The 25,694-nt window shown below is 53.0% G+C and overlaps 1 long non-coding RNA gene and 1 other non-coding gene across 2 annotated transcripts; one reads left to right on the top strand and one right to left on the bottom strand.

The window, feature by feature from the left end:
- Nucleotides 1-1,287: 1,287 nt before the first annotated feature.
- LOC122678180 lies at nucleotides 1,288-24,748 on the bottom strand. Its single transcript, XR_006336016.1, has 6 exons — nucleotides 24,682-24,748; nucleotides 24,098-24,183; nucleotides 22,322-22,391; nucleotides 2,326-2,477; nucleotides 1,940-2,095; nucleotides 1,288-1,405 (listed from the first exon to the last, which is right to left on the bottom strand). It is a non-coding gene; the product is annotated as an uncharacterized LOC122678180 (long non-coding RNA).
- TRNAE-UUC lies at nucleotides 7,802-7,874 on the top strand. The gene has a single exon. It is a non-coding gene; the product is annotated as a tRNA-Glu (tRNA).
- Nucleotides 24,749-25,694: the final 946 nt, after the last annotated feature.

Genomic DNA, 25,694 nt, shown 5'->3' with positions numbered 1-25,694 from the left:
AGAAAGGGCACTTGGCCATGCCTGTCATACCTGTTTGATGGTGATAGGTGTGCACATGCACACAAGTGTGCCATTTATAGGAACCCCTTTAACCCAAACTAGCACACAAGTACACGAAAGCAACACATTGGAAACAATCAGTGTCCATGGACACAAAGTTAACTAAGGAAATTGTAGTACTTCCTTCCTAAAATGAACCAAATTTAAGTCCATGAATTATTTTTGGAGAAGCAGAAATTTACAAAATGCCATGTATAGTCTGATTTTTTTAAAATTTAAGATAAGAGATGTGCATCTTACAAAGGTGACTGTGTTTCTGTAGAGAAAACTAAAAGGACACACTCCAATCTCATAGGCAACATTATCCTTCTGAGTTATGGGGAAAGACCCTGGAGGTTGAAAACATAGGAGCAGAAAATCATACTTTGCATTTCACACACTTCTGAACTATGTTAAGGGTTTATAGCAGCCATGTATTTCCTTCACAATTGAAAAAAAAGCTGTAAGGACTTCCCTTCCCTGGTGGTACAGTGGATAAGGCAGGTAGATACCTGCCAATGCAGGAGTTCAATCCCTAGCCCAGGAAGATTCTGTATGCCTAGGAGCAACTAAGTCCATGCACCACAACTGTTGAACCAGTGTGCCTAGAGCCTGTGCTCAGCAACAAGAGAAGCCACCGAACTGAGAAGCCTTCACACCTCAACAAAGAGTAGCCTTGGTTTACTGAGACTAGAGAAAGCCCACACAGCAACAAAGCACATTAAAATAAGTAAATGAATAAAGAGAAAAATGCTCTAAGTGATAATAGGTGAAGAAGAGACAGCCAGCTCCCCATCCTATAAGACTCACCAGTATTACTGAATACTGCTGCTGCTGCTGCTGCTAAGTCGCTTCAGTCATGTCCGACTCTGTGTGACCCCATAGACATCATCCCACCAGGCTTCTCTGTCCCTGGTATTCTCCAGGCAAGAACACTGGAATGGGTTGCCATTTCCTTCTCCAATGCTTGAAAGTGAAAAGTGAAAGTGAAGTCACTCAGTCCTGTCCAACTCTTAGCGACCCCATGGACTGCAGCCCACCAGGCTCCTCTGTCCATAGGATTTTCCAGGCAAGAGTACTGGACTGGGGTGCCATTGCCTTCACCATTACTGAATACTAAAGTAGCTTTAAAAATAAATGAAAAAGATGTTCATCAGAAGTGGGGTTAATCAACTTGGGAAATGGGAGAAGGAAGAGAAAAAATATTGACAGTGTTCACTCATACATGCCCTGGAGCAGAGGAGGGGTCTTGGCTGTCTGTGAAGTAGCCCCAAAGGCTGCCCCAGCCCGAGGCTGTCAAACATTTCAGATCGCAGTTCCTCCAGCTCTGATCCTGGCTCTCCACCCTCCTTTAGCAGGTAGCTGGCTTCCCCGGAGAAGTGCATGAAAGGAAGGAATGAGGCAGCCATGAAGCTCAGGACAAGAAGCCTCGATCAGGGCTATGCTGGTCTCCCCTGACTCTTAATTGTAGAGAGAGAGAGGGTGAGTATCACATGTGACTGTGAGGATGGATCCTGGAGCCAGACTTTCTGAATTCACATCTTGGCTCACTGCTTACTAACTTGAGCAAGTTCCCTCAACCTCTCTGTGCCTTAGTTTTGACACCTGTAAAACGTTCCCCACGGGATTGTTGGAAGATCAGATGAGCCAATATGCTAACTGCTTAGGATAGTTGTTGGCATGTAATGAATACTCAGAAATGTTATTTGTATTGTTATCATTCTTGGTGGTTACAGCGAACACACCCCTATCTCAAAATGTAGTGGGAATGCAGGTAGGGTTTCACTGTCACCTGTGATGCTGGCTGATACTTTGTCATAGTGGTGTGCATTAGCCAGCAGTGCTTTCAGCTGCAGAAATTCCAAACACAACAGCTTAGACAAATAAAGCTTGGTTTTACCTCAGATTACAAGAGGCCTGTGAGTTGACAGCTGCTGGCCTAGGTTCAACAGCTCAGCCATGTCAAGCCCTGTCTCCATAAGGACTTTGCCTCTTTTTCATGTGTTCTGCCTCAGTGTTACAACATGACTGCCACAACTCCTGGTGTCATATCCACCTGCAAGGCAGGAAAAAGGGAAATGGAGAGAAAATTAGAAATACCAGCCACCTATGGCTCTTTAATCAAGAAAACAAGTCTGCCCAGAACCCCCCAGCTGACTGCCAATTATATCTCATTTACTAGAACTGTATTATTTGACCACACTTAGTTCAAGACCGGCTGGGAATTTAATTAGCTTTCCAGCCGCAATTAGTGCAGATCATAAGGGAAAGGAAGGTAAGAATGACCTTGCCGAGTCTGCCACTATTTTCTTTATCCCATGAAAGGAATATCCGTGACCATGTTCAGTGAATCAGGAGTGGGTAGTGAAGTTCACCAAACGTTTTCTCAGCAGCAGAACCCTCTTCCGCTCTTGGGTTCCATCTAAATAGAGGCCCACCTGTTGTGAAACAAGAGGCAAATATTGAGCCATGGGGACCACCTGGGAGCCCACATTTTCTTGAGACAGCAAAGCTGAGAACCATGCAGACCAGGATCCGAGGCTTCCAAAGAACTCCTTTCCAACTTTCAAACCCAGACATCCTTCTGCCAGAAATGGCCATCACTACCAGCCTCAGGCCGGTGAGGAAGCCAGAAGCAATCGGGTTGCTGAACCAAGCCCTTGGCAGCAAAGGCATCTCTGCTCATTTCCTCCCGGACTTGTTAACCTGTTTTCCATCTTCCGGGCTCTCAGGAGCACTGGGCAGGCCAGCTGGAGAGTAGGCGACTCCCATGTGTGACTGCCCTAGTTTTCCTTCATGTCCTCTGAGCAGGCCAGGCTGATGCTATCTAGTTCCTGAGACCCTGCAGTGAACTCAGCCCTCAGATACTGCCTCTTGATAACAGTTTCACCTTTTCCATCTCTTTTAACAAATACCAACTCCTGGCCAAAGCCCAAACTCCTGGCTGAAGACCAACTGCTGGCTGACAGCTCCTTGCTCCTTCCCAGAAGCAAACCTGGTCTGAGACGGCCTGGAGGGTGGGGCAGGGAGAAGCAGGCCAGGTGCCCAGGACTCCCTGCCTGCCCCAGGCAGCTCAGTGCCTTCTCTGGGCCCTGGTTCCCCACAGCAAAAGGAGTATATTAGATGCTTCCTGGGGTTGCTGCTCTCTGCATGCCTTCTGCAGGCTCCCCTGGCTCACCCATCATGGCACCTGGACTCTGCCGCTGTGCCAGCCACAGATTCTGTGACCAGCCACGGGCCACCTTCAGCAAAAGGGTCCTTGCCATGGTCCCAGGCCTCAGCGGAAAGGCAGCTCGTTATTTCTGAGTCTGTGGAAAGTGCACTTTGAACACATTTGCATCAATGCAGGACACAATATCTCCCCCAGGAGGCCAGAAAAGAAGGAAAATTCAATTTGTCAAGACATCCAGCCCTCGCATCCTGCTCTTCCGACCTGCTTTCTTGGCCCCTGAGAGGCAGCAAATCCTCTTGGGCCCAGACAAAGAGGAAGGGAAGCAGATGCTGTTTCAGACGGCATTTTTCCTCAGTTCAGTGGTAGGTTTATACTTTCACAGATACGATTTTGCACCACCCTCCCACCCATCACACAGAGCAACACTTCGACTTTCCAGGGCACTCTCCCCACCCCCCACCACTGGTGCCACCTGAGTCCCTCTCCCAGAAGGACACAAGGTCCCTCCCTGCCCACCTCCTGCTCCTGCTCTACAGCCTGTGAGGTGGTGTTCCCAGGCACGCCATTTGTCTGATGGAGAAACAGGCTTGGGAAGTCCAGCCCCACAGCGGGTGTCTGACCGGGGCTGGTCTTGCAGCCTGGCACACTCGGCATCCCCTGGCTGCACCCTCAGCTCAGACCCATGCCCCCTGAGTCTCTGTCCTTCCCCTCACTGGCACCTTGGAGCTCACTCAAAACGTCTTGGGTTGGTCTCTCCTCCCCTCTGTGAAGCTTATCAGCCCTTTTCTTTTTTTTCCCCAGCTTCTCACAAACCACATGAGACAAGGCTATAGATACAACATGAGATTAAAGGCTGAACCTCATCCAGGTCAGGAAATTCCGAAGGCAGTTGCCCAGTTTATCTCCAGCCCTGCTGATACCCCCAGGGTAACTAGTCTGCTAGTGAGGTGGGGGGCCGGGGGCAGGCATGAACTGCAGGGGCACCCGGGTCCTTGGAATTTCCCGAGGACCAGATGCCCTGACTCCCCACCAGCTCCCAGGGCTGTTGCCCTCTCCCTGTCTTGGGCCTGGTTCCCACTCCCTCCCTTGATGTTGTGTCCTGAGTGTGTCCCTCTGCAGACACACTGTGTCTGTTCCCACCAGATCCAAATATGCTTACTTCCTCGTCCTTCAGACAGGCCTCTGTTGGACTCACTCTACACTGACCGTCCCAGTTGCTAAGTCAGTGCTCAGCCTCAACTCTCGGTAACCCAGCACTTTGGTCCCATGCTGTCCTTGGCTGGACTACAAACTCCCTGCCTCACTCCCACCCCTTGGTCCTCTCCTCACCTACCCCCACGCTCACTCCTGTCCTGTGGCCTTAAATACTGTACACACTGCCTGACCCAACTGCCTGCTCAGCCCTCCGCCTCAAGGTCGGACAGGCATCTTGGGCCTGTGAACCCCAACCGCCAGGTTTCCCCAAACCTGCCCCCTACACCCCACCCCTTAGATGTAGGAACTCTTCCCTCACACCCTACGTCTATTATTATGGTCACCTTTCATGTAAACTGGGGACCTGACACCTCTGGCCATCTCCCTGCTACCCTCCACCTTCCCTTAAACCTATCACCCACCTGGACCCTGTTGAAATGTGCATTTGCTCAAAGTCTTAAAATCCCCCTTTGCCCAAGTTCAGGGTCAAAAAAAAAATGCTAGCGTGACATCCTTCCATCCATCTTTTTCCTGCCCCTGCCTCTTGCCCCTCTCACTCTATTCCAGCCACCCTTGTAACTGCCATCCAAAATCCAACTCTGCCCCTGGAATCCCAAGGCTCAGTCTCCCCCTTCTTCAAGTCTTCTCAAATAATTCCTTCCCTCCTATCCTATTTTAAACTGCATCACCTCCCTGGCACTCTCTATTCCCCTTTGTGTGAGTTAGCTATTGCTGAGTAACAAGTTAGCCCAAAACGTAGAAGCTTAAAGACAGTATTTGCATGTTTATCTTACAGTTTCTATGGGTCAGGAATATGGGTGTGGTCTTGTTATTCCTCTGGGTCTCTCATAACTTCAGGCAAGCTAGGTTGGGGTCCTTTCAGGGCTGGGTCTGCATAAGGCTGTCTTATGAGGCTGTGGGCAGTAATTGTCTCTTCCCAGGCTGCCCTCAGTCCCTGGCACATGGGCCCTCCTGTGCTGCTCAAAACATCAATGTGAGCAAGGGGAAAGGGAGGGCGTGCCAGTGAGACAGACTCACAGACGTTTGTTTGTTTTTTAATTAAGTAATTTGGCTGTGCCAAATCTTTAGTTGCAGCATGTGGGATCTAGTTCCAAAATCAGGGATTGAACCTGAGCCCCTTGCATTGGGAGTGCAGAGTCTTGGCCACTGGACTGCCAGGGAAGTCCCCTCACAGGCATTTGTAACCTAGTCTTGGTAGTGCCAGCCCATCACTCTGCCTTTCCTAGTCATTAAAAGAAAGTCCCAGGTCCAGTTCAAACTTGGAGGGAGGGAGCTGCACAAGAGTGTGAGAACTCAGAGGTGTGAAGACCTGAAGCCCTGTCTGAAACTGGCAGTCATACGGTTTCTGCTGGTTTGGCTTTCTCATATCCTTCCTTCCCATCTGACGTACTCTCCTGTTCATTATCTGTCTCCTTGAATGCCCTGCAAGCTCTTTGAAGGCCAAGCTTTTCTGGGTTGTTGAAGGCTGTGTCCACACTGTTGCAGCACATAGCCAGCATTGAATAGATCCTTATTGGGTTGGTGCTTCAGGAAGTTCCTGACAGTACAGAATAATAACAGCCCTCCACTCTCAGTGACTGTCCTTAAATTTTCCCAAAGTCAGCCAGTGACAGGCACTGAAGGCTGATTTCTGTAAGGGTGAAAGAGGCTAGGGTGTGGGACCCCAGGGCTGGAGTGTGTTGACTACCATGGCCATGGCCAAGGAATGACAGTCCCTATGCCCTCCCTGAGACTCAGTCTCACCCTTGTGAAATGACACTCAGTCGCAGAGCCTGATCTCAGTTTCAAGAGCTCTTTAAAGGAGTGAGGCTAATTCATTCTTTGACATATGGATTTTCAAATATTTTAAAAATTCAAAAATCATAATTTGGTAAAAAATATTTTTGGGTGACAATTTAGGATTATCTACCAAAGCTTTAAATGCACACACTCCTTGATCCAGCAAGTGCAGAGCCTGTAATTGTTGATTTTTCACTATATTCACACATAAATGCAAAGATGGGTGTACAAAGATGTGCAATGAAACTTTGTTTATTGTAGCAAAAGAATAAGAATGATAAATGTCCTCAAGTGAGGGGCCAGATAATTAAACCTGAGCATGTCCACCTGTGGAATAGCACACAGCTATTGGGAAGGCCCAGGAACCCACATGTCCTGATGTGGATGCAACATCATCTCATTTACTGAGTTAATCAACAGCTATTTGAGCATCTACTATGTTCCAAGTATTATTCTAGGCACTAGGGACACAAAAGAGCAAACTCCCTGTTCTTGGAAGCTTACATTCATGTAAACCCATACATGCACGTGCAAAGCACACCAACAAATATAACCATGCAAACATAACAGGATTCTAAAGAAAGCCCAGTGGAGCAGGGAGAGCATGGGAGACTGCTTCTTAGAGCATGGCCACTGAGGAACATCTGAGCCAACATCTGGGCAAAGTGAAGGAGAGGTCAAGGGCAAGCATCTCCCAGATAGAAGGGACAGCCAGTGCAGAGTCCCCAGTACCAACAGGCTTGCTATATTTAAAGAAGAGCAGTCGTGGGGTGGGCGGGGCACTTCCCAAGTGGCTCAGTGGTAAAGACTCCGTCTGCCAATGCAGGAAACAAGGGATACAAGGGCTCTATCCCTAAGAGGCGACGAGCCCCTGGAGGAGGAAATGGCAACCAACTCAAGAATTCTGGCCTGAAGAATCCCCATGAACAAAGGAGCCTGGTGGGCTGCAGTCCATGGGGTCGCAAAGAGTTGGACACGACTGAGCAATTGAGCACACACCTACAACAGGCTGGAGAAGCCCAAGTGGAGTGAGAAGGAGGAGAAGAGGGAGGGGAGGAGGAGGCAGGGGGAGGCTGAGGTCAGGGAGGTGGGGTGAGCAGAGGTTGGTGGGTGAGCATCAGATGGGTGACAGCCACCCATCTGAGCTGGCTGTGGACTACTTACCCTTCAGGATGCAGGCTCAGGGGCAGGTGATCTGGTGCAGCTGCTGAGATTCCACCCTGGTGGGGTTGGGACCTCAGCTGCCTGCTCCATGCAACGGGCTGAGTTTTTCCCCAGCACCCCTCTGGGACTGTGGGAAGGGGATGAAACAATGGTGGGAGCCTGAGAAGGAGGCCACTGTGACAGCCTGGAGAGGACAGCAGCTTGGACCAACGCAGACGGATGAGATTCTGAGTATGTTCTGGAGACCCAGCAGAACATGCCGTTGGGTCAGATTCAATGTATGAAAGAGAGAAGGGAATCACTTGTAACTCTTTGGTCTTTGTCCTGAGAAACTGAGTGAATATGAACCCTTTTACTAAGATGGGAATAAGTGAAGGACAAGCAAGATTTGGGGATGGGAAAAGTGGAAATTAAGAGTTTGTTTTTGGGAATTCCCTGGTAGTCTAGTGGTTAAGACACCATACTTTCAATGCTGAGGTCACTGGTTCAATCCCAGTTTGGGGAACTAAGATCCTGCAAACCACATGACACAGCCACAAAAAAAAAAAAAAAGTTTACTTTTGATGCATTAAACCTGAGATGCCCTCTGGGGGCCATGCAGAGAGTCCATGGAGGGCAGGCAGCTTAGTGAGTGGACTTTAGTGGGGAGGAGAGGCTGGGAATAGATGGGGGATGGAGGAGAGTGTTGGGGGTGGGGTGGACTGGGTTTCAAGCTGGGTCTGGATGCGGTCACTGAGGAGTCAGTGTGGGCTAAACTGACGGCCCAGGTTGGGGATCTTTTGTGAACACATCCATGTTTAGTAATGGAGACAAGGAAGGCACACAGATGAAGAAGAGGAGGAGGTGTATCCAGGAAGCCAAGTGAGGAGAGGCCTGGGGATGGGGGCGGAGGAGGGGGTGCGGGTGTGCAGGCAGGTGGAGGAGCAGTCCAGTGCTGCCAGGAGCTGAGTGTACGTGGACAGCAGAGGGTCACTTCTGGCCCATTGGGTGGAGGTCCTTCAGCTTTCAGGCTTAGACAAAGCCAGAGTCAGGGCAGGGCGGGGCCCACAGGGGTTGCAGGGGGCTGCAGGGACCACAGGGGCCAGAAAAGGAGGTGGTTACAAAGATAACACCTGTCAAGAGAGCCGAGGGAATTCCCTGGCAGTCCAGTGGTTCAAACTCCATGCTTCTACTGCAGGAGATACAGGTTCGATCTCTGGTTGGAGAACAAAGATCCTGCGAGCAATGAGGCCCCTCCTCCCCCCAGAAAAAGAGCCAAGGAATAAGGGATAGGCACAAGGTCTTGGAGTTTGGGTTTGAAGATGAGGAGCATTCCAGCATGTTCTGACAGGGAGTGATCCAGGAAGCCTGAGAAGTGGGTTCAAGCTGCAGCAAGACGATGCACAAGGCTCAGGAGCTGTGACTGAGTGGGTGGTGCAGACGGACTGGAAAAGGCTGAGTAGGTCCTTCTAAGAGATCTGGAGGCCCAGGGAGGTGGCTGTGAGGGCTGCGGAGGCACAGAAGACAGGGAGCGAGCAACCAGGGTGGCTGAGACCACTGTTGTGGAGAGAGGGTCCTGAACACAGACAGCTTCCCTCACCTCCTCCAGCCAGGCGAGGACTCGGGGGAGGCAGAAAACTGGGCCACCCAAGGTCGAGCTTTGCCGGGTGAATAGGAACATTTGGGGGGCAGTGTTGGGAAGAGGAAGAGAGATGTCCGTGGATTGTCCTTATCACACTCAGTTCCCAGAGCCCTCGCCCATACCCTGCTCTGTTTCACCCCCACCCTGGGGCAGGCACCACTTTGAACCCTTTCTGCACTGATGACAGGGGGTTTGCAGCTGAGGAAGGGCTCAGTAATTGGACAGAATCTCTGGGAGGGGCCATGGGGATTAGTGACAAGGAGAGAAATGCGGGGGTCAGACCAGGAGTGGAAGAGGCTCCAAGGAGCCCAGGACCCTCACTTTCTGAGGACTCAAGTGCTCCCTTTTCTTCCATTGACCTTGGAGATGGCTGCAGTCCCTTCTGAGTCTCAGATCCAATAGTTTGATCCAGAATTTGGAGGGAACTCCAACCAGGGGTAGGAACACACCCACCCCAGCCCTCTGGGGTCCTCATAGCAGCCCTGCCTAGCATCACAGCCACAGCCCACTCTGCCCCGTCTCAGAGACCCTGAGGTCCATGTCTTCCTTGACCTGTTCTGAGAATGAGCAGGAGGCCACAGGACCCTGTGTGTGCCCAGCACTGTGCTAGGCCTCATGGGGAAAGCAAGGGAAGGAGGAGAGGGTGTGCCCCTGGCATCCAGCACTCCTGAAGCTGAGCCCTTTGCTGCCTGTCGCTGCCAGGTGAGTGTCACCTGTGAACAGGTGCACAGGCCTCAGGTGGTGGTGCACACTCACCCATACCAGGCAGTGGAAGACCAGGGCATGGGCCTGGGTGCTGGGTGCAGACAGCTGTCTTTGCAGCCTGGCCAGCTCCTCCCTTGTGTTGGGGTCCAGGGGAGCCCAGCTCAGGGTTGTTTTGTCTCACACAGGTGTCACAAATGTAGAGTGCAAGCTTGAGCCTGCAACCTCCACTCTATGATTTGGCTGGGAGGAGCTGAGCACCCAGGGTCCCCCTCAGGTAGGTGGGAGGAAGCAGCCATGGTACAGGCCACCGGTCCCCCCCATGTGCCCTCGATCCAAGCATCTGCCCTGGCAGCATCATCTCATGCCGGCTGTTTTTCCTAATGGAATCACAGCTTGCCAGACAAAGCAACAACATTCATAAAATGCCCCAGGCATAACAAATCTTCCCTTTGAATGGGTCATTTGCTGAAGGAGATGCCACTGATGACTCATTCCATAGATCAGAGAGTCCTGGCATTACAGACAGCTGAAGCTGAGGAGTCTTGAGAGAGGATTATTGCTGGTCTTTGTGCCGATGGGCCTACGGAGCCAAAGGGGACACAGGTGTGGCCTGTTCAGTGTTAGCTCAGACTCACTTCAGGAGCAGTAGGGAGGCATTTTTGGACTCTGTCCCTAACTCCTGATGGTGGACCACATTGGGAACCTGCCCCCTTGACCCAGACTCCCCAGTGTGACCTCTGGACCAGGATGTCGCAGGCTGCAAATGACCACAGCAATATTTCTGTCCTGCCGGCTCTTCCAGAATCCTGCCACCACCACCCCCATCCAGAGATGGATTCTGTTTCCCCTCTCCTAGAAATTGGGCTGGACTTTGTGACTGCTATGATAAATAGAATGTGACGGAGGGATGCAGGGGGACTTTGGAGACAAGGATACAGAAGGTGATACGACTTTGACCGCCGTATTCTAAGGAAGCCCAGCTCCTACAGGGCTGTATGTCTGTGCCCTGGTGGACAGTTCCAGTGAAGGCAGAGGGTCTGGGCTAGCAACCAGCACCACACACAGTCATGTGAGGAAGTCCATGTGATTCTACATGACACAAGTCATGTGATTCCAGTCCTGCTGTGAGCCACCCTAAGCTAAGCGGAGTGCAGCAGAGACAAGATATGCCTGCTGAGGACTGCCCATGTTATAGACTCGTGAGCAAAAGAAATAACGGTGTTGTTTTAAGACAGTTTGGGGATGGCTTGTTATTGAGTAATAGACAGTGAGAATGCTGCCCTTGATGATCTCTTGGACTTCCCTGAATTTCTCTGACCCAGGGATGCAGCACCTGCTCTGTGGATGACCGACTGAGAATATGGGTGGACACAGAGTTCCTTGTCCTGGGGGAGCTCTAGTACATTTGGGTCAGTGAGAGCTACTCCAGAGGGTCTGCCATATGTGGGAGAGGAAGTGTCTCATTCCTGGAAGTGGTTTCTATTTATATTTTTTTAAGATTTTTTGATGTGGACCATTTAAAAAGTCTTTACTGAATTTGTTACAGCATTGAAAGTGGAAGTGTTAATCACTCAGTTGTGTCTGACTCTTTGCGACCCCATGGTGTAGCCTGCCAGGCTCCTCTGTCCATGGAATTCTCCAGGCAAGAATACTGGGGTGGGTTGCCGTTTCCTTCTACAGGGGATCTTCCCAACCCAGGGATCAAACCCAGGTCTCCTGCACTGCAGGCAAGTCCTTTACTGTCTGGAGCCACCAGGAAAGTTCATATTTACAACATTGCTTCTGTTTTATTTACTTATTTTGCTTCAAGGCATGTGGGAATCTTAACTCCCCGACCAGGGAGCAAACCCACACTCCTTACATTGGAAGGTGAATTTGTAACCACTGGACAACCAGGGAAGTCCCTGGGGGTTTCTGTTTAATGGGAAATGTCTTCTTGGTAGCAAAATGTTTGGTATTAGTTTTGATATTTGGTCATTTTCCCAAAGGTTGTGAGGTCTGTGAATCCCTCCTGTGATCTTAGAGCTGTGGCCTGCAGAGAAATTGCTTTTTTTAAGCCTCCACTGAAACCCAGTAGTGACAGAGCTGCTGTGAGAGCAAAAATGCACTAAGCAGTGTGAGTCAACAGGGTGTCAAACAATACACTGAAATTCCCTGGAATAAGTTTCACCAAATGGGGGTCTGTGATTTTGTTTAGAATTCATATTGTGTGATTACGCCTACAGCAGTAATGCCCACAAAGTCCTTTTCACTAGAACAACACTGACCTGTTTTTATGTGAAGGGACAAGCAAGCACTCAGTAGCCCATTGCTTCCATCTCTTTGGCTGGATGGAGGTGCCCTGTATGGGTCACCATGGGGTTCCTGATCAAGGTCACTGCCATCAGTGTGGACAGAAAACATCACTAAGACAGCGGGAAATGTGGGCTATAGTGTCCTCATCCATTTCACACTTCAGTGGCCCACACACATATCCAGCAATTCTCTGCCCTCTATCCCAGCAACCTGGGAACCCACATCCCAGGAGGGCCTCAGCTCCTGGAATGCACTGAGCAGACTTCCCCATCAGCATCCTCTCCTGAGTCTCTGACCGTTGATAAATACACCCCAGTTTGTGAATTCATAATGAAAACTAAAAGCATACAAATAATTGGAACTGGAGAAGGAAATGGCAACCCACTCCGGTATGATTGCCTGGAAAATCCCATGGACAGAACAGCCTGCAAGCTACTGTCCATGGGGTCACAAAGGGTCAGACACGACTAGTGACTAAACAACAGCAAAATCTGAAACACCAAAAGCACCCCCCCAAAAAAAGTAAAATTAATAGTGCTCTATGTTCATTACCAGGACCTTCTTTCCAGTCTGCATCAGTTTCCGGTGACTGCATGGCTTGTTATTATCTCACGGTTCTGGAGTCGGAAGTCTGAAATCATGGCTGGTTCCTTTGAGGGCTGTGATGGGAGGATCTTTCGACGGGCTCTCTCCTCAGCTTATGTCTCTTCACCTCACCTTCCCTCTGGGCCTGACTCTGTCCAAATTCCTTCTTTTTATAAGGACACCAGTGATATTGGATTGGGGCCCACCCCAGTGACCTCATTTTAACCTGATTACATCTGTAAAGACCCTGTTTCTGAATCAGATCACATTCTAAGCTAACAGAGTCAGGACTCTAATATATGGATCTGGGGGGACACCATTCAACTCCTGATACAATGAAAATTGTATTTGAGTTTATGTTTCTCCCTTTAGTAGGACTGAGGATGACTGCACAGTAGCCTAGACCAGCATCAGGGTGATTTGGCAGGCAGAGGGCAGAGGGCACTGCCCTCAGGCCAGGAGGCCAGCTTTACCCTGTGGCCTTGGCCAGTCTCAGTGGAACCTCAGTCTTTCTGTGATAAGGCTTAGACCGAGTGGTCCCTTTGGGCCTTTCTGTCCCTGAGATTGCTCAGGGTCACTTGTCCCTGGCTTTAGTTCACATGAGGCATGGAGGCCTGTGCTGGGCCCACTCAGTGTGGGTGTGAACAGAAGTGTGGCGGACACCGGGGCACTCAGCCAGGCTGCTCAGGGTGGATGCGCTAAGGAGACACCAGTAGGCCTCCCGGGGAAGGGCCAGGTTCTTGTGGGATCAAGAACAAGGAACCCTAGTTTCTCTTTCCCGCAGACTTTCCTCACTGCCAGCCCTACAGGAATTTCCCTTGAGGGCTGGATGGTCAGAGAAGAAGATGACACTCCTGAAGGGCAATGACTAGGCTTAATGCTAGAGCAGAGGGCTGGGCAGTGCATGATGAGAGGCTGGTGCCCCTTCCCCCAACAGCTGCTGCAACTCCAGAGTAGAGAGTGTGGCTGAGGGACCATGGGAGGCTTGGCAGGGAGGGGCTGAGGAGTAAGTAAACACTTTGTCTTCCTTGCTTTCGCCTCTTCCGGGGCCTCAACATCAAGGGCCAGATGACAGGATATTCCTCTGCCCCCCGCTCCACCCCCCAGGGGCAGCCTGGCTGGCCCTGACACCGGCTGGTCCAACCCACTGCCCAGCCCCCGCCAAGTGTGGCTGGTGCACACTGGGGCAAAACTGAGCAGGCATAGCCCTCACCATGGAGGAGTGGGGATGATGCACATCTCACCTAGCACAGCAGGGAAGCCAGCCCTGTAGCTGCAGTGAGGCCCATCTGTTTCCGGGCACGAGCCCCAGCCTGGAGCTCCCTCAGGGAAGCACCCCAGGAATGCCCAACAAGGGCTTAAATCCAACAGCAGATCCTAAGTCTGGGACAGTGGGAATAAATAGTTGCTTAGGCAAGTTTCACCCTAAACCAAGACTTGGGGACAGTAATTCTTGCAGAGCAAAGATGGCTGTGTGATTGCTTACTGTCAGGAGGTTTGCCCAGGCTTCCAGGGTTGGGGTGCGGGTCCCACTGCTCTGGTCTTGGCAGCACCTGGCTCAGCCTGCCCTGCCCTCCTCTCCCTAGGCCGCCTCCTGTAGGCCTGGAGGAGCTGGGCATAGGGGTGAGGACCAGTGGGACCATGGCCCAGGCTTCCAGAAACACATGGGCCACGGGTCTGGAGCTCACCAGTGAGGCAGAGGAAGGGGAAGAAAGGACAGACAGCTCAAGTGGGTTGTTGCTCCTAGCAGCCTGCAGGGCTGCCCTGTGCCCCCTCAGTTCCCCTCCCCAGCCCTGCAGGCAAGCATGGCCGGGTGGCCCCATTTCTCACCCCTATCGATTATGCTGGCAGAGCCCTGCAGCACAGGATGTAAATCATCATCCTTGGGGTATTTAACCCAGGGAGGGTTAGCTGGAGGTGGCATCCCTTATAAATCCTGCATCTGATATTTTTATATTAATTCCTAGAGTAGCCAGATTACTTTTTATTCCACTGACTATTTATTCCACTGACTTCTTCATTGACTAGGAGACATTTCTGAACAGTGCGTATCTTGTGGAGCATCAGTCATTTAGTGGGGTGCTTCCTCTGGTTGCAAGTTTTTTCATTAATGTAAAAGGAATGAAAATTCCTTTGCTTCAAAGACTCGGTCTTTGGAAATAACAATGCACAGGCCAGCCAGAGTCACTGCTGCCAGCACCACCACTGCCATGTATATGCGCTGTCTGGAGGGGCCTGTGAGCCTCTGACTAAGGGGCAGAGTCCCCTGGCATCCTCTCTTTCCTCTTTTTCCCCAGTCCCCCTTGGCCATGCACAGGACCTGAATTAGCCTCTGTCAAGGGACCATGGCTTGGCAGAGACCAGGTCCCCGAGAGCCAAACACGTGGTCATCAGGATGATGGCAATAACCGTCTTGCTCTGAGGACCCAGTTGAAGACATGGGTGTCAGGGGAAGAAAGCTGTCTGCAAATACAGGTGTGTCCCTGCAGAGGAATGGAGCAGGCATGTTCTGGGTGATGGTGACAGCCCACTTGCTTTGCAGATGAGAGAATCATGTTTGCTGGAGACTCTCTGAAGCTCCACCCCATGCAAGAGTTGGATGGCAGTAGAATCCAGCCAAAACAAAGAGATGACCACCCTTTACCTGCACAGTGAGTGTGCTGGATCACCCAGTGGACTCAGTCGGGTCTGAGTCTCCCATGAGGGACCCAGCTGAAAAAAACGGGTGTTAGGAGGAGACAGCTGTCTGCAAACACAGGTGGGTCCCTGAAGAGGAGCAGAGAAGGTGAGTTCTGGGTGGGCTCCCAGCAAAGCCAGGGCCATGGGCATCAGCCAGGGGCAGATGGAGGCTGCAGAAAGGGAGGAGACACAGAGGAGGGGAGGCTCACTGGGAACAGGGCGTGCGAGCAGCAGAGTGAAGCAGGCACCTTCCATTTTGAGATCCTCACCTGTGTCTCTCCCATTGCACCATGCTCTGGGCAGCTGATCCCCACCCAGTGGGCCGGGTACCAGCGGCATCAGCAGCCCCAGGGATCTAGTCCCGAGGACAATGTGTCACCCTACCCCCACACCCAGAGTTAGAACCTGGGGGGCAGGCTCACAGTGTGTTTGACCAGCCTTGCACTAGAATTTGGAAACCAACAGTGAAGTGAGGGCAAGAAGCCCAGAGAAGGAACAGCTGGGTTTGCACCTCAGCAATCTGCCTGGAAAATGGGGCACTGCTCCCACCCAGGCGGGTGTTGTGACCCTGAATGAGTTAGAAGCTCCAGTCCAGGGCTGCCCCCATGTAGGTTCTCCACAGCCATGAGCCATTCCCACTGTGCTCACTCAAGGCCGGCCTCCTCTTCTAGGAGAGATGATTCAGGCCTCAGAGCTTTGCCTCCCAGGGAAACCTCACTCAGCTTTTCTTCCAGGGGTCAGACATGCATAATTCAACCTTTAGGATTTTGAGATTGCTGATAAATTACAGATACAAATGGGTAACCAGGCAAAGCCCCTCTGCAGCCTGGGTATCCACCTGGGAAATAAAACAGAGGTCACTCCCTCCTGCCCCCCACCATAGGCAAGGTCGCAGGAGCCCCCAAAGACGAAGGCTGCTTGCATTTGTGGGCAGCTGCTTCCAAGACAACCGTGAAGAAAACAAAAAAAGGTTGTGAATGGTGTTAGAGAATCAGCTGTATCCAAGCGTCTGGATCCTGTAAGGAAACAATTATGAGGCAGGAGCGAAGCTTTAGAAGATCATAGGTGCTTCATCCAAACTCTTCTCTTCCATCCCTGAGGTGGACTCCTGATGAGGGTCTGGGCAAGTCCCAGGAGCGAAGGAGGTAAGCTCGGGGCCCCGGGGCGGGGGTAGGGAGGAGAGCAGGCACCCAGGTGCCTGCTCAGTCCCGGCCTCTCTGCATCAGTCTCCCTGTTCATTCATTGCCTGACACAGCCATGGATGAAATGACTAGGACAGGGAGTGATCTGGCCATTTAGATAAATACATCTTGTAGACCAGCCATCAGGTTCCTGTGGGTAGGAGGGGGTGGGGGTTGGGGAGGGGAAGGAGAGTTGCTGTGAGTGAGGAGGATGCTTCTAAGCTTCTGAATCAGCTTTCCACGAGACCCCAGGGATCTGGGGCAAAGAGAGGGTCTGAGACAGGCCTCTGAGGGCCATTGCTAGGGGGTGGGAGATGGAGGGGCGGAGTGGGAGGGCAGAATTATCCACAGACGTGGAAAAGCCGAGGTTCAGTTTCTCAGTTACAGCAGTTTCTCAGTTATAGGAGTGGTTGAAAATGTGGTTCCGGGTGTCCTCAGAAGTCACCTAAGGGAAACGAGGGGCCCTCCCTGAAATCAGTGTGGAGTCTTGGTGTATTGATTGATTAGAACCTTTCTCCTGCCCCCGGGAGATGTCCTGTGTGGAGAACAGCACAGACACAGTGGTCCCTTCTCTCCCATCCCCCACCACCTGAGTGCTCATCTCACAGCTGTACTAGGAGGTGGACTGCTGTGCCCACAAAGTTCACATGGGCTTCCTTTCAGTTCCATCCATGTGGTTTCCGTGAGCCAGGTCCTAGGCCTTCCTGTGTGCCCCCAGCCCACCCACACCCACGTGTGGTGGAAAGACAAGCCCAAGTTCTGCCTGGCTCAGCCAGGGGGCCTCCCTGTGTGGCTGAGTCACAGCACAGACAATCTGTGGTGAGTTCTTCCATGGTAGCCTCATTCAAGGACAGGTTACAATTCGCAGAGGTTGCAACTGCATCCACCCCTCACAATGCAGCCCCTGTCTTGGGGGGCAGGGCAAGGGCTGAGCAGCACACACAGGGTAGTAGAAGCAGCCCCACCAGTGGCTACTTGGTGTCCGGGCTGGAGCTGGGCAGAGAGCAGCCGCAGGGCTCCCTGGAGGTCCTGGGACAGAGCCCGGGATGGGCAGGTAGGGGCCTGTCTCTAAGCCAGAAGGGAGAAGCTTCCAGACATGATTGCATCTGACCTTCTCCTCATGTCTCCTTTCTCTGGCGTAGGGCCTGCAGTGAGCCCAGCTCCTTCGTATTCCTGGGCTTCAGCGTGGGGGAACTTTGTAAAGTTTCCAACCCACAGAAAATTGCCAACCTCTGTAGGCTTGAGGGGGACCCACGATCTCCACACAGAGCCCTTCTCATTCCTGTGGACCTCTGTGGAGAGAGGAATTGGGGGTGGGGAGTGGGAGAGCTGCTCTGAGTGAGGAGGGTGCTTCTATGCTTCTAAATCAGCTTCCTGAGAGACCCTCACCCCCAACCCTGCTGGCCTGGAGCACTGAGGTCTTCAGAACCTTCCAGAACCTTCCTCAGTTGAGCAATCCCAGCCCAGGGCCAATCCCCAGGGAACCTGGAGAAAGAGAAGCTCCCCTTGTTGAGGATCCCTGTATCCTTCTGTTTAAAGGGTCAGAGGGAGGAGAAGGATTCTGAGCTTTTAAGAGAAGGTCTCTCAACAAAACACTTCCTGATGCTCATCTGACACTAAAAACCTATTCAAGTCATAAACTTCTCCTGTGGAACACGTCTCAAGAATGTATTTATCTAAAGGGCATCTGTGTTTGGTCTCAAACTCAAATGCTCCAAATGTCAGGCCCTGAATGATTTATTTGGGGCCTCCTGTTCCCTCCCTGTGAATTGTCTTCCGGCTCCAGCCCTGCTCCTGTCACCCTTTCCACTGATGTTTACAGACTCAACAGGCTTCTGTTCACACCAAGGAGGCAGCCCAGAGGGAGTTGGGGGCAGAGGGGTGTGAGTGTGCACCGGTAAGGACTGATGCTGTCACAGCAGATGGCCCTGCCCTACCTCCTGCCTCCTGAATGCACCTTGTGCCTCTGCCCAGGCTGTCTTCTTAGCTTCCAGGGCCATTCCTCACAGCAGGTCATCCAACTAGCACCCTGAGTCCTCATCATGTCCCCATGGAGAGGGCCGGGAGATAAATCCAGCACAGTTAAACCAGGAAGCAGGACTTCCCTGGCTGTGCAGTGGTTAAGACTCCATGCTCCCGATGTAGGGGATATGGGTTTGATCCCTAGTTGGGGAACTAAGCTCGCACATGCTGCAGGGCATGGCCAAAACAACAACAAAAACAAAAACAAAACAGGAAGCACACTGCGTGTGTGTGTGTGTGTGTGCTCAGTTGCTTCAGTCGGGTACAACTCTTTGCGACCCCATGGACTGTAGCCTGCCAGTCTGCTCTGTCTGTGAGATTCTCCAGGCAAGGTTGCTGGGGTGGGTTGCCATATCCTCCTCCAAAGATCTTCCCAACCCAGGGATCAAACCCACGTCTCCTGCGACTGCTGCAACGCAGGCAGATTCTTTACCACTGAGCCACCAGGGAAACCCAGGAAGCATACTGGGTTCCCTTCAAATTGTTTAGATGGAGCATCTGAGTATTGGCTAGGGAGAGTGGTATCTTGGAGCCCAGACTTCTGAGTGACAATTAAGAGTTGAACAACAGAGGGGGCCAGAGGCAGGCAGGAAGACAGAAGGAACAGCCAGTGGAGGTCAGTGGCCACAGAACACGTAGGGAGTCTGAGACCATTGGAGGCAGGGTGGCTCGGGAGCAGAGGGAGGTAGGCCCTGGAGAGGGGCTAGATGCTGAGCTCCCAGCCCCAGCAAGCAAGCCCTTGGGTCTCAGGCTGCTGCACAGAGTCCCCTGACAGCCCTTCATCACAACATATTAACATGCATGAGCTCATCAGCCCCTTTCCAAAGAGGCCCCTGAGAACAGGGCCCTCCAACGCCCACTCTGCCTACAGGAGGCAGGGGTTTCAGTAGACGTGGTCAGGCTTGGTGCTGGGTCTGCAGGGGAACAGAAGATTCCCCAGGACGAGAGAGAGTGTGCCCAGGGGGAACCCCAGCAAGACTGCTGCTGTTGAGGGTGGGGGTGGGGGCTCTGGCACTTTCAATCCACCAGGAAACAGAGTGGAAGCTGCTGGATCAGACAGCCCACTGGGACTCAGCAGGCTCTGGTTTCTCTGCTCTCCCCACAGCGGGGGAGGTTTGGGCTAGGAGCCTGCCCAGCCCCCCAGGAGCCCCAGGGTAAAGCCGGGAAGGTGTTTCTTAGAGCATCAATGCCCAATAAGTACATAGCCATGTATGACTACTTAATTTTACATTATTGTAAATTCAGTTCCTGAGTCGCACCATCCATATCTCAAGTGCTCCACAGCCACACTTGGCTAGTGGCCCTCACATTGGATGGAACAGAGGAGGAAGTTACCACCATCACAGAACATTCTGTGGACAGCACTGGGGATGAAGGCCAGGCTGGCCAGCTTCTCAGCAAACAGGGGTGCTGAGGGGTGCCCACCTGGGCTGGGTGAGGTGTCTACAGCAGAGCTGGGAGCTACCTCCCAACCATGCACCTAGGTTCAGATAGCCACCTTTAGGGAGGTGTTAGAGAGGAAGCAATGGTGGCACCCTAGATCTACCCGAGACAGCACTCCCCACCTCCCCTGGCCACCTGGGGCTGCTGCCATCACTGAACAAGGTCTTTAGGAGCACTTCCTGGATTGGGGTGGGGAGAACGGGGGTCAGTCAGTGCCCTGCTGCTCGCGGGCTTGTCTGTAAGCACAGGTGGCTGGGGGAGCCACACAGGTTATGCCCTCCCACAGGCAGGTGGCCAGCCCCCCTCCCCCTCCTTTCCAGGGATGGCGGCACCCCCACACACACACTGCCTCAGCACCCGCAGGCCTGAGATGGATGTAGAAGCAGCACACCGTGCCTGGAGCTGCACCCACCCCATCCTGGGCAAGGAGGCCTCAGAAGCCATTACAGGACATTAAGTCAATGGACTTCCTATTTGTCAGCACACCAAGAACACAGCAGACATTTTCCACTCCTAAAGATTGCCTGGGTCAGAGCATTCACTCTGCCAATCCTGCAGGCTGTAACCCTCTCAGAGACCAGAACTGCACCTTCTAGAGGGGTGAGGTGAGGCTGCCAAGGAGGTGCTTCATGGGGAGACAAAGACCCCTTATCCCTGCTGGGGCAACAGAGGAAACCCCAAGGCCCACCCTGTCACTTCCCCCACTCCCTGTGGGCAGCACCATCCCCAGAGCTCTGTCTTCTTTGCCCAAAGTCAACTCCCCGGGACATCCGCCCTGACAGACACCCTGCCCCATGCCCCTCCCCATCTGGGGTCACTTGTGAATGCTCTGTGTGTCTGTACCTTATGTGTTGGTGATTGTCCTTGAGAAGCACCCCAAAGGAAGGGTCTTGGCTTAGCTCACTGTAGTTTGAAAAGGGTGCTGGGAAAATAGTGCCCAGCAAGTATTTATTAAATAGATGAACTTTTCAAGAAGAGTAAATGGTAAATGTGCAGATCAGGTGAAATACAGACTCGGATGTGAATTTTTGAGCAAAAACAAGGCTCAACTTCATGCTTGTTGATCATTTTAGGTTACATGACCAGGGAGGGACATTCAAGGCCCCTCCTTGTAGACCCTGGCTAAGCAACCCTGCCACAAGGCAGACCTCCCTGGCTTTGTGATTCTGCCCACCTGAACATGACAGGTAGCATATGCTACCTGTCACCAGTTTTGTTTTGTTTTTCCACTGTGGGCCACAGAACAAATCGAGAGGCATCATCCATCTTACCTGAAGGTTTTGTCATTTCAGTCTGGAAACTGGAGAATTCATAAATAGGTTTTGTGATGGTAAAGGTAAGCTTAATTTTTCATTCACCTCTAGCTAATAACTGATGGAGAGGTTCGCCTTTGCTTCTAGAAGCAAAAGGGAAAAGAAAAGGCTTCCCAGTGACAGGATAATTTGTCAGAAAGTTATGAATGAGCACAAGCAGGACTGTATAGGAAGTGTGTATTGAATGACATGACATACTGGCTTCTAATTGCTGCTGCCTTTCTGATCAATAATACATGTTTTCAAAAAACCTTCTGTTTGCATTTACACAATGGGCTGTAACTACTGCAAAGGATCCATTAAGACCTATTTTAAAAAGTGCATTCGTAAAAACTTGTCTAAATCTGCATTACAAGGCAGATTATGAAACTGCCCTGGGAGATGTTTTTTCTAAAGAGCATTCAGGTCATACCTGTTGGACTGGCCAATTCAAGCTCCCTGTTACTGCTATGGCTTGCTTGTAAGCTAGGTCAGTCCTTCTCTTTGGTGTCCTTGAGGCAAGAGGCAGGCACTGCCAGGCCTGAGGCCCCATTAGGTTCCAGTGGTCTCCAGCCAGTGGTACCCTTGGGCTGGGGACTTGATGTGAGCAAAGCCCCCAAAGCCTGGGTGAGGTATGAGCAGAAATCAACCCACCACTCCCGAATGTGTAATTACATGCTCAGATAAGTGCTGCGGTGGCAAAGAGGACTCTGGGGTTCTAGGGCTCTCTCTCCTTCCACTGAGAAAGCTGTAGGTCCTGTGGGGAGGGCTGGAGACAGGCATTGGCTCCTGCAGGCTGGTATCATTGGCTGCCAGCCCCATGCAGGTGTGACTTGTTACCTGTGCAGGTGGGAAGCCAGAGCTGGGGCAGCAGACAGCCCGTTTTAGGGGTCACCTGTGTTCTGTGCTACCTGAGCTAGGTCCACCGACCACTCTTGCCTCAGCTCAGCTTCCACAGCTGACGGGAACCAGTGATAACAAGGACAGCTCCTGCCCATTGCCTCGGATTCACCTGTCCTCAGGCACCTAAAGGGAGAGAGCTCTGCTTTCCTGAGGCCCAGAGATGTTGCAAACATGCTGAGGTCACACAGACCAGAGAGAGATGGCTTTGATACAACTCAGAGCCTACCTGCAACCTTCACACCAGGTCACTGCCCCCAGCCTAACATCCAGACAGCACCTTGGACTTTAGAGGACCCCTGGAAGAAGAGCCAAAAAAAAAAAAAAAGCTCATTTTCTAGACAACCAGAAACAGTGCTGATTCTGTCAAAGCTTCATTTGGGTTCAGCCTCACAGCACTGCCAGGTAGTTACTGTATTATTACTCCCATGTTCTAGTACATGATGAAGACCCCAAGGCCCCAGTGATGCAGCTAGCCTGGTTCTTGTGCTGTGGGGAGGAATGGAGAAGAGATTCTTCCAGAGAAGAGGGAGGGAAGCAGGCAAGGGAGGAAAAGGAAGAACAGAGGAAGGAAGGGAAAAGAGCAAGGTGGGGCCAGAAATTCAGAGGAGAAAAACAACTCCATTGGGGTGGCCCATGGAAGGGTGACTGGGGCAAAGAGTTGATGTCAGGCCTCCTGGTGGAGATGGGCCTTGTCTGGGACTCATGGGGGTCTCATAGATATGCAGGACCCAAGGCCAGAAAGCCCAACGCTTCACCTCTGCCCTCTCCTAGATGATTATCTGGTCAGGTCTCTGGGCATACACATGGGGGCGAGTGTACATCCGTGTCCTGCACATGACACAGGTATATGCTCATGCATACATGTGTACATACACAGACGGGGATAAAACTACACATAGGAGGCTCCCTGGACTTTTTTCTAAGAAGAAGGCAATACCCCCACCATAGTCTTAGATGTCCTCTCAAGACCCCCAAGGGTGGTGGTGGGGAAGGAGTGGAAGGGCCTGAGGGGATCAGGCAGGAGCACAGTGTCCAATGGGCCCTTGAGGTGGTCACCCAGAGCACGACTGGACATCCGGCCTGACCAGTGTCAGCCAAGGCTTGGCTGGGGCAGTTCCACAAGGGTGGGGCCAGTTGGAAAGAATGCACCAGGCCACCCCCCTTCATTCTGCATCCTCCTGTCACAGAAGTCTGTGTGTAACAAAGAAGTCTCTCTTGGGATCTCCCTTCCTAACTCAGGTCCCTTCGCTGTGCACAGGCCTGAGCAGCTCAGCCTTGGTGGTTACTATTAGCACCAGAGGTAGCTCGCCCACACCCAGGGGAATCCCCCACAGCCAACTCCAGCCCCAGATGTCCAAGAGCCTGAAGCCCTGGGAGGGTGAGGCAGGCAACATAAGGTCTGGTGGCCGCAGGGTGGCTCTCCTGAGCTGATAGCACTGTGCCCTGGCCTTCTGCCAACAGGCTGGCTTGGACATCTCAGGGGGCAGAGCCCCCAGCCAGCCTGTCTCAGCAGCTCCTCCTCCTCATGGCGAGTGACTTCACTTTGACTTCATATCTGCAGTGATGTGCACAGCTCTTACTCAGCTCTGAGCTCAGCCAGGCAGGAGGGCGCAGCTCTGTGCACAGCAGGAAGAAAATACCCTGAAATAGGGGCACCTCAGGCCTAGGGACCTGGGATCCTCCCACCCCAAGCTCCCATGTGCATCCCATTCCTCTGTGCCCTGGTGGGGGCCAGACCTCAAAAGGCAGCTGGGAGGTGGGAGGAGAACAGTGGACTTTTCCCACAGGAGCCTAGTACTCACCTCCCCCCTCACCCCAGGACCTCCCATGTTAGGGACCCAGAGTCTTCCCTCTTTAGTATCAGATGTGTTTATAGGCATCATTTCTTGGTGCAAAAATTAAATTCTTTTGGGCTCCAGTTCCTTCTTGTTACTTGCTCTGCTACCCTGTCAGCCCCACATCCTAAGAACTCTAATGTGTGGTGGGGGGGAAAGGGTATTACCCTCCAAGCATTCCGTTAACGCTGGCTCCAGGTCTCTTTGAAAGGTGTGCCCGGTCAGATCCCTGTTTTCATTGGCTGGACCAGTCCTAAAGAGGGGTTCACAAACTAACGCTAGGACACCCCCAGAGGGACTACAGAAGCCACTCACCAGGCGCACCCCTGGAGTGCACAGAAGGCGCCGGCTCAGGGTCCCTCGCGGGGGCTCTTCCCCTCCTCCCACCTTCGGCCGCCAGAGAGGCCGCGCACCCACCGCACCTCCCCCCTCCGCGAAATGGCGGAGGATGCGCCCGTGCCCGGAGCCTGGAGGCGGGGCACCTGCCTGGTCTGCAGGTCCCTTCCGGCTCACTCCCAGCCAGTCCGCCCAGAATCCGCATCCCCGCCTGGTTTCCCTGCCCTCTCTGGGCGGCAGGGAAGGTCGAAGCGCAGAGACAGCGAGAGGGCGCACAGGCTGAGGAAGAGTGACTGTGCGTGCGGAGGTGCACGGCTTGGGGCTGCGGCTGCCAGGCCGGTACCCGGACCCCGCACCTCGCCCCTACTCGTGCCCCGCCCGGCCTGCACCCCGCGTCCGGCTCTGGTCTACTAACCCTCGCCCTGGGGTAAGCGCACCAGGGATCGCCTGGGGAGGTACCCGGCGCCCCGCCTTTACTTCCGCACCCTGGCCCCGCCCCCCCGCCACTCCGCCCCCCCCCCCACCACGCCGCCCTCACTGCCCCGCCCCGCCCCTGCTCTCGCCTCGTGCGCAGCCCGCGCCCTCCCCTCCTCAGTCATGTGCTCCGAGCCCCGAGCACAGCTGCGGAGAGTGCCCTGGAGCCCGCGCCCCGACGCTCGGTGCCCGCAGTGTTCACTGCGTCCTCCGCTCCAGGACGGGCGGTGCTGAGCGCCGCACCCCGCTGCTGAGCCCCCCAGCCCAAGGAAGCGTCCCTCTCACCGCAGCCGCAGCGTGCATCGGCGATGGCGAAGGCGACGGCCAGCGCCGTGGGGCTGAGGTTGCTGCTTCTGCTGCTGCCCCTGCTCGGGGAAGGTGAGTTCTGTCGAGGACTGGTGCCCGCAGCGGCCGGGGTGAAGTTGGAGCCGTGCGGTGGAGTGGACGCGTTTGAAAATGCCTTTCTGTTCACGGCGGGCAGCGGGCCAGGCAGTTACTGGCCACTTGGGCTCCACTGGGAGTGGGGTGGTGTGGCGGGCAGCGTGCCTCGGGCCCCAGGCTGGGTGGGTCTCGGCCGGAGCCGGACACGGGCCAGGCGCCTGTGCCCAGGGCCCGAGTCGCAGCCACGCTCGCCTGCCTGGTTGCGCCTCGGGCCACAGCAGCGTCTCGGGGCGAACCAAGCGGATCTTGTTGGCGTTTTGGTGCAGGTAGGGGAGGACGGGTAAGGTAGCCCTAAAAAGCCTGCCACTGGGGCAGGAGGAGTTGTGTTTCTGTAAACGATTGCTCCATTTTGGTTTCCTTGTCACACTCCACGTCGGTGCGTTTCTCCTCCAGCTCTGATATCCTCTCTCAGGTGAGAGCGGAGGGGATCTGATCTTTTTAAAACGGTTGCTTTTCCTTGTGAGTTTTTGCCACCCTACTTCTTAAAAATCCCCCAAGCCTGTGGTTTTTAGG

Source organism: Cervus elaphus, chromosome 20 (assembly GCF_910594005.1).
Source record: "Cervus elaphus chromosome 20, mCerEla1.1, whole genome shotgun sequence".
NCBI lineage: Eukaryota > Metazoa > Chordata > Mammalia > Artiodactyla > Cervidae > Cervus > Cervus elaphus.
Note: the sequence above shows the minus strand (reverse complement) of the source record. Positions and strands in the feature narration are given on the sequence as shown.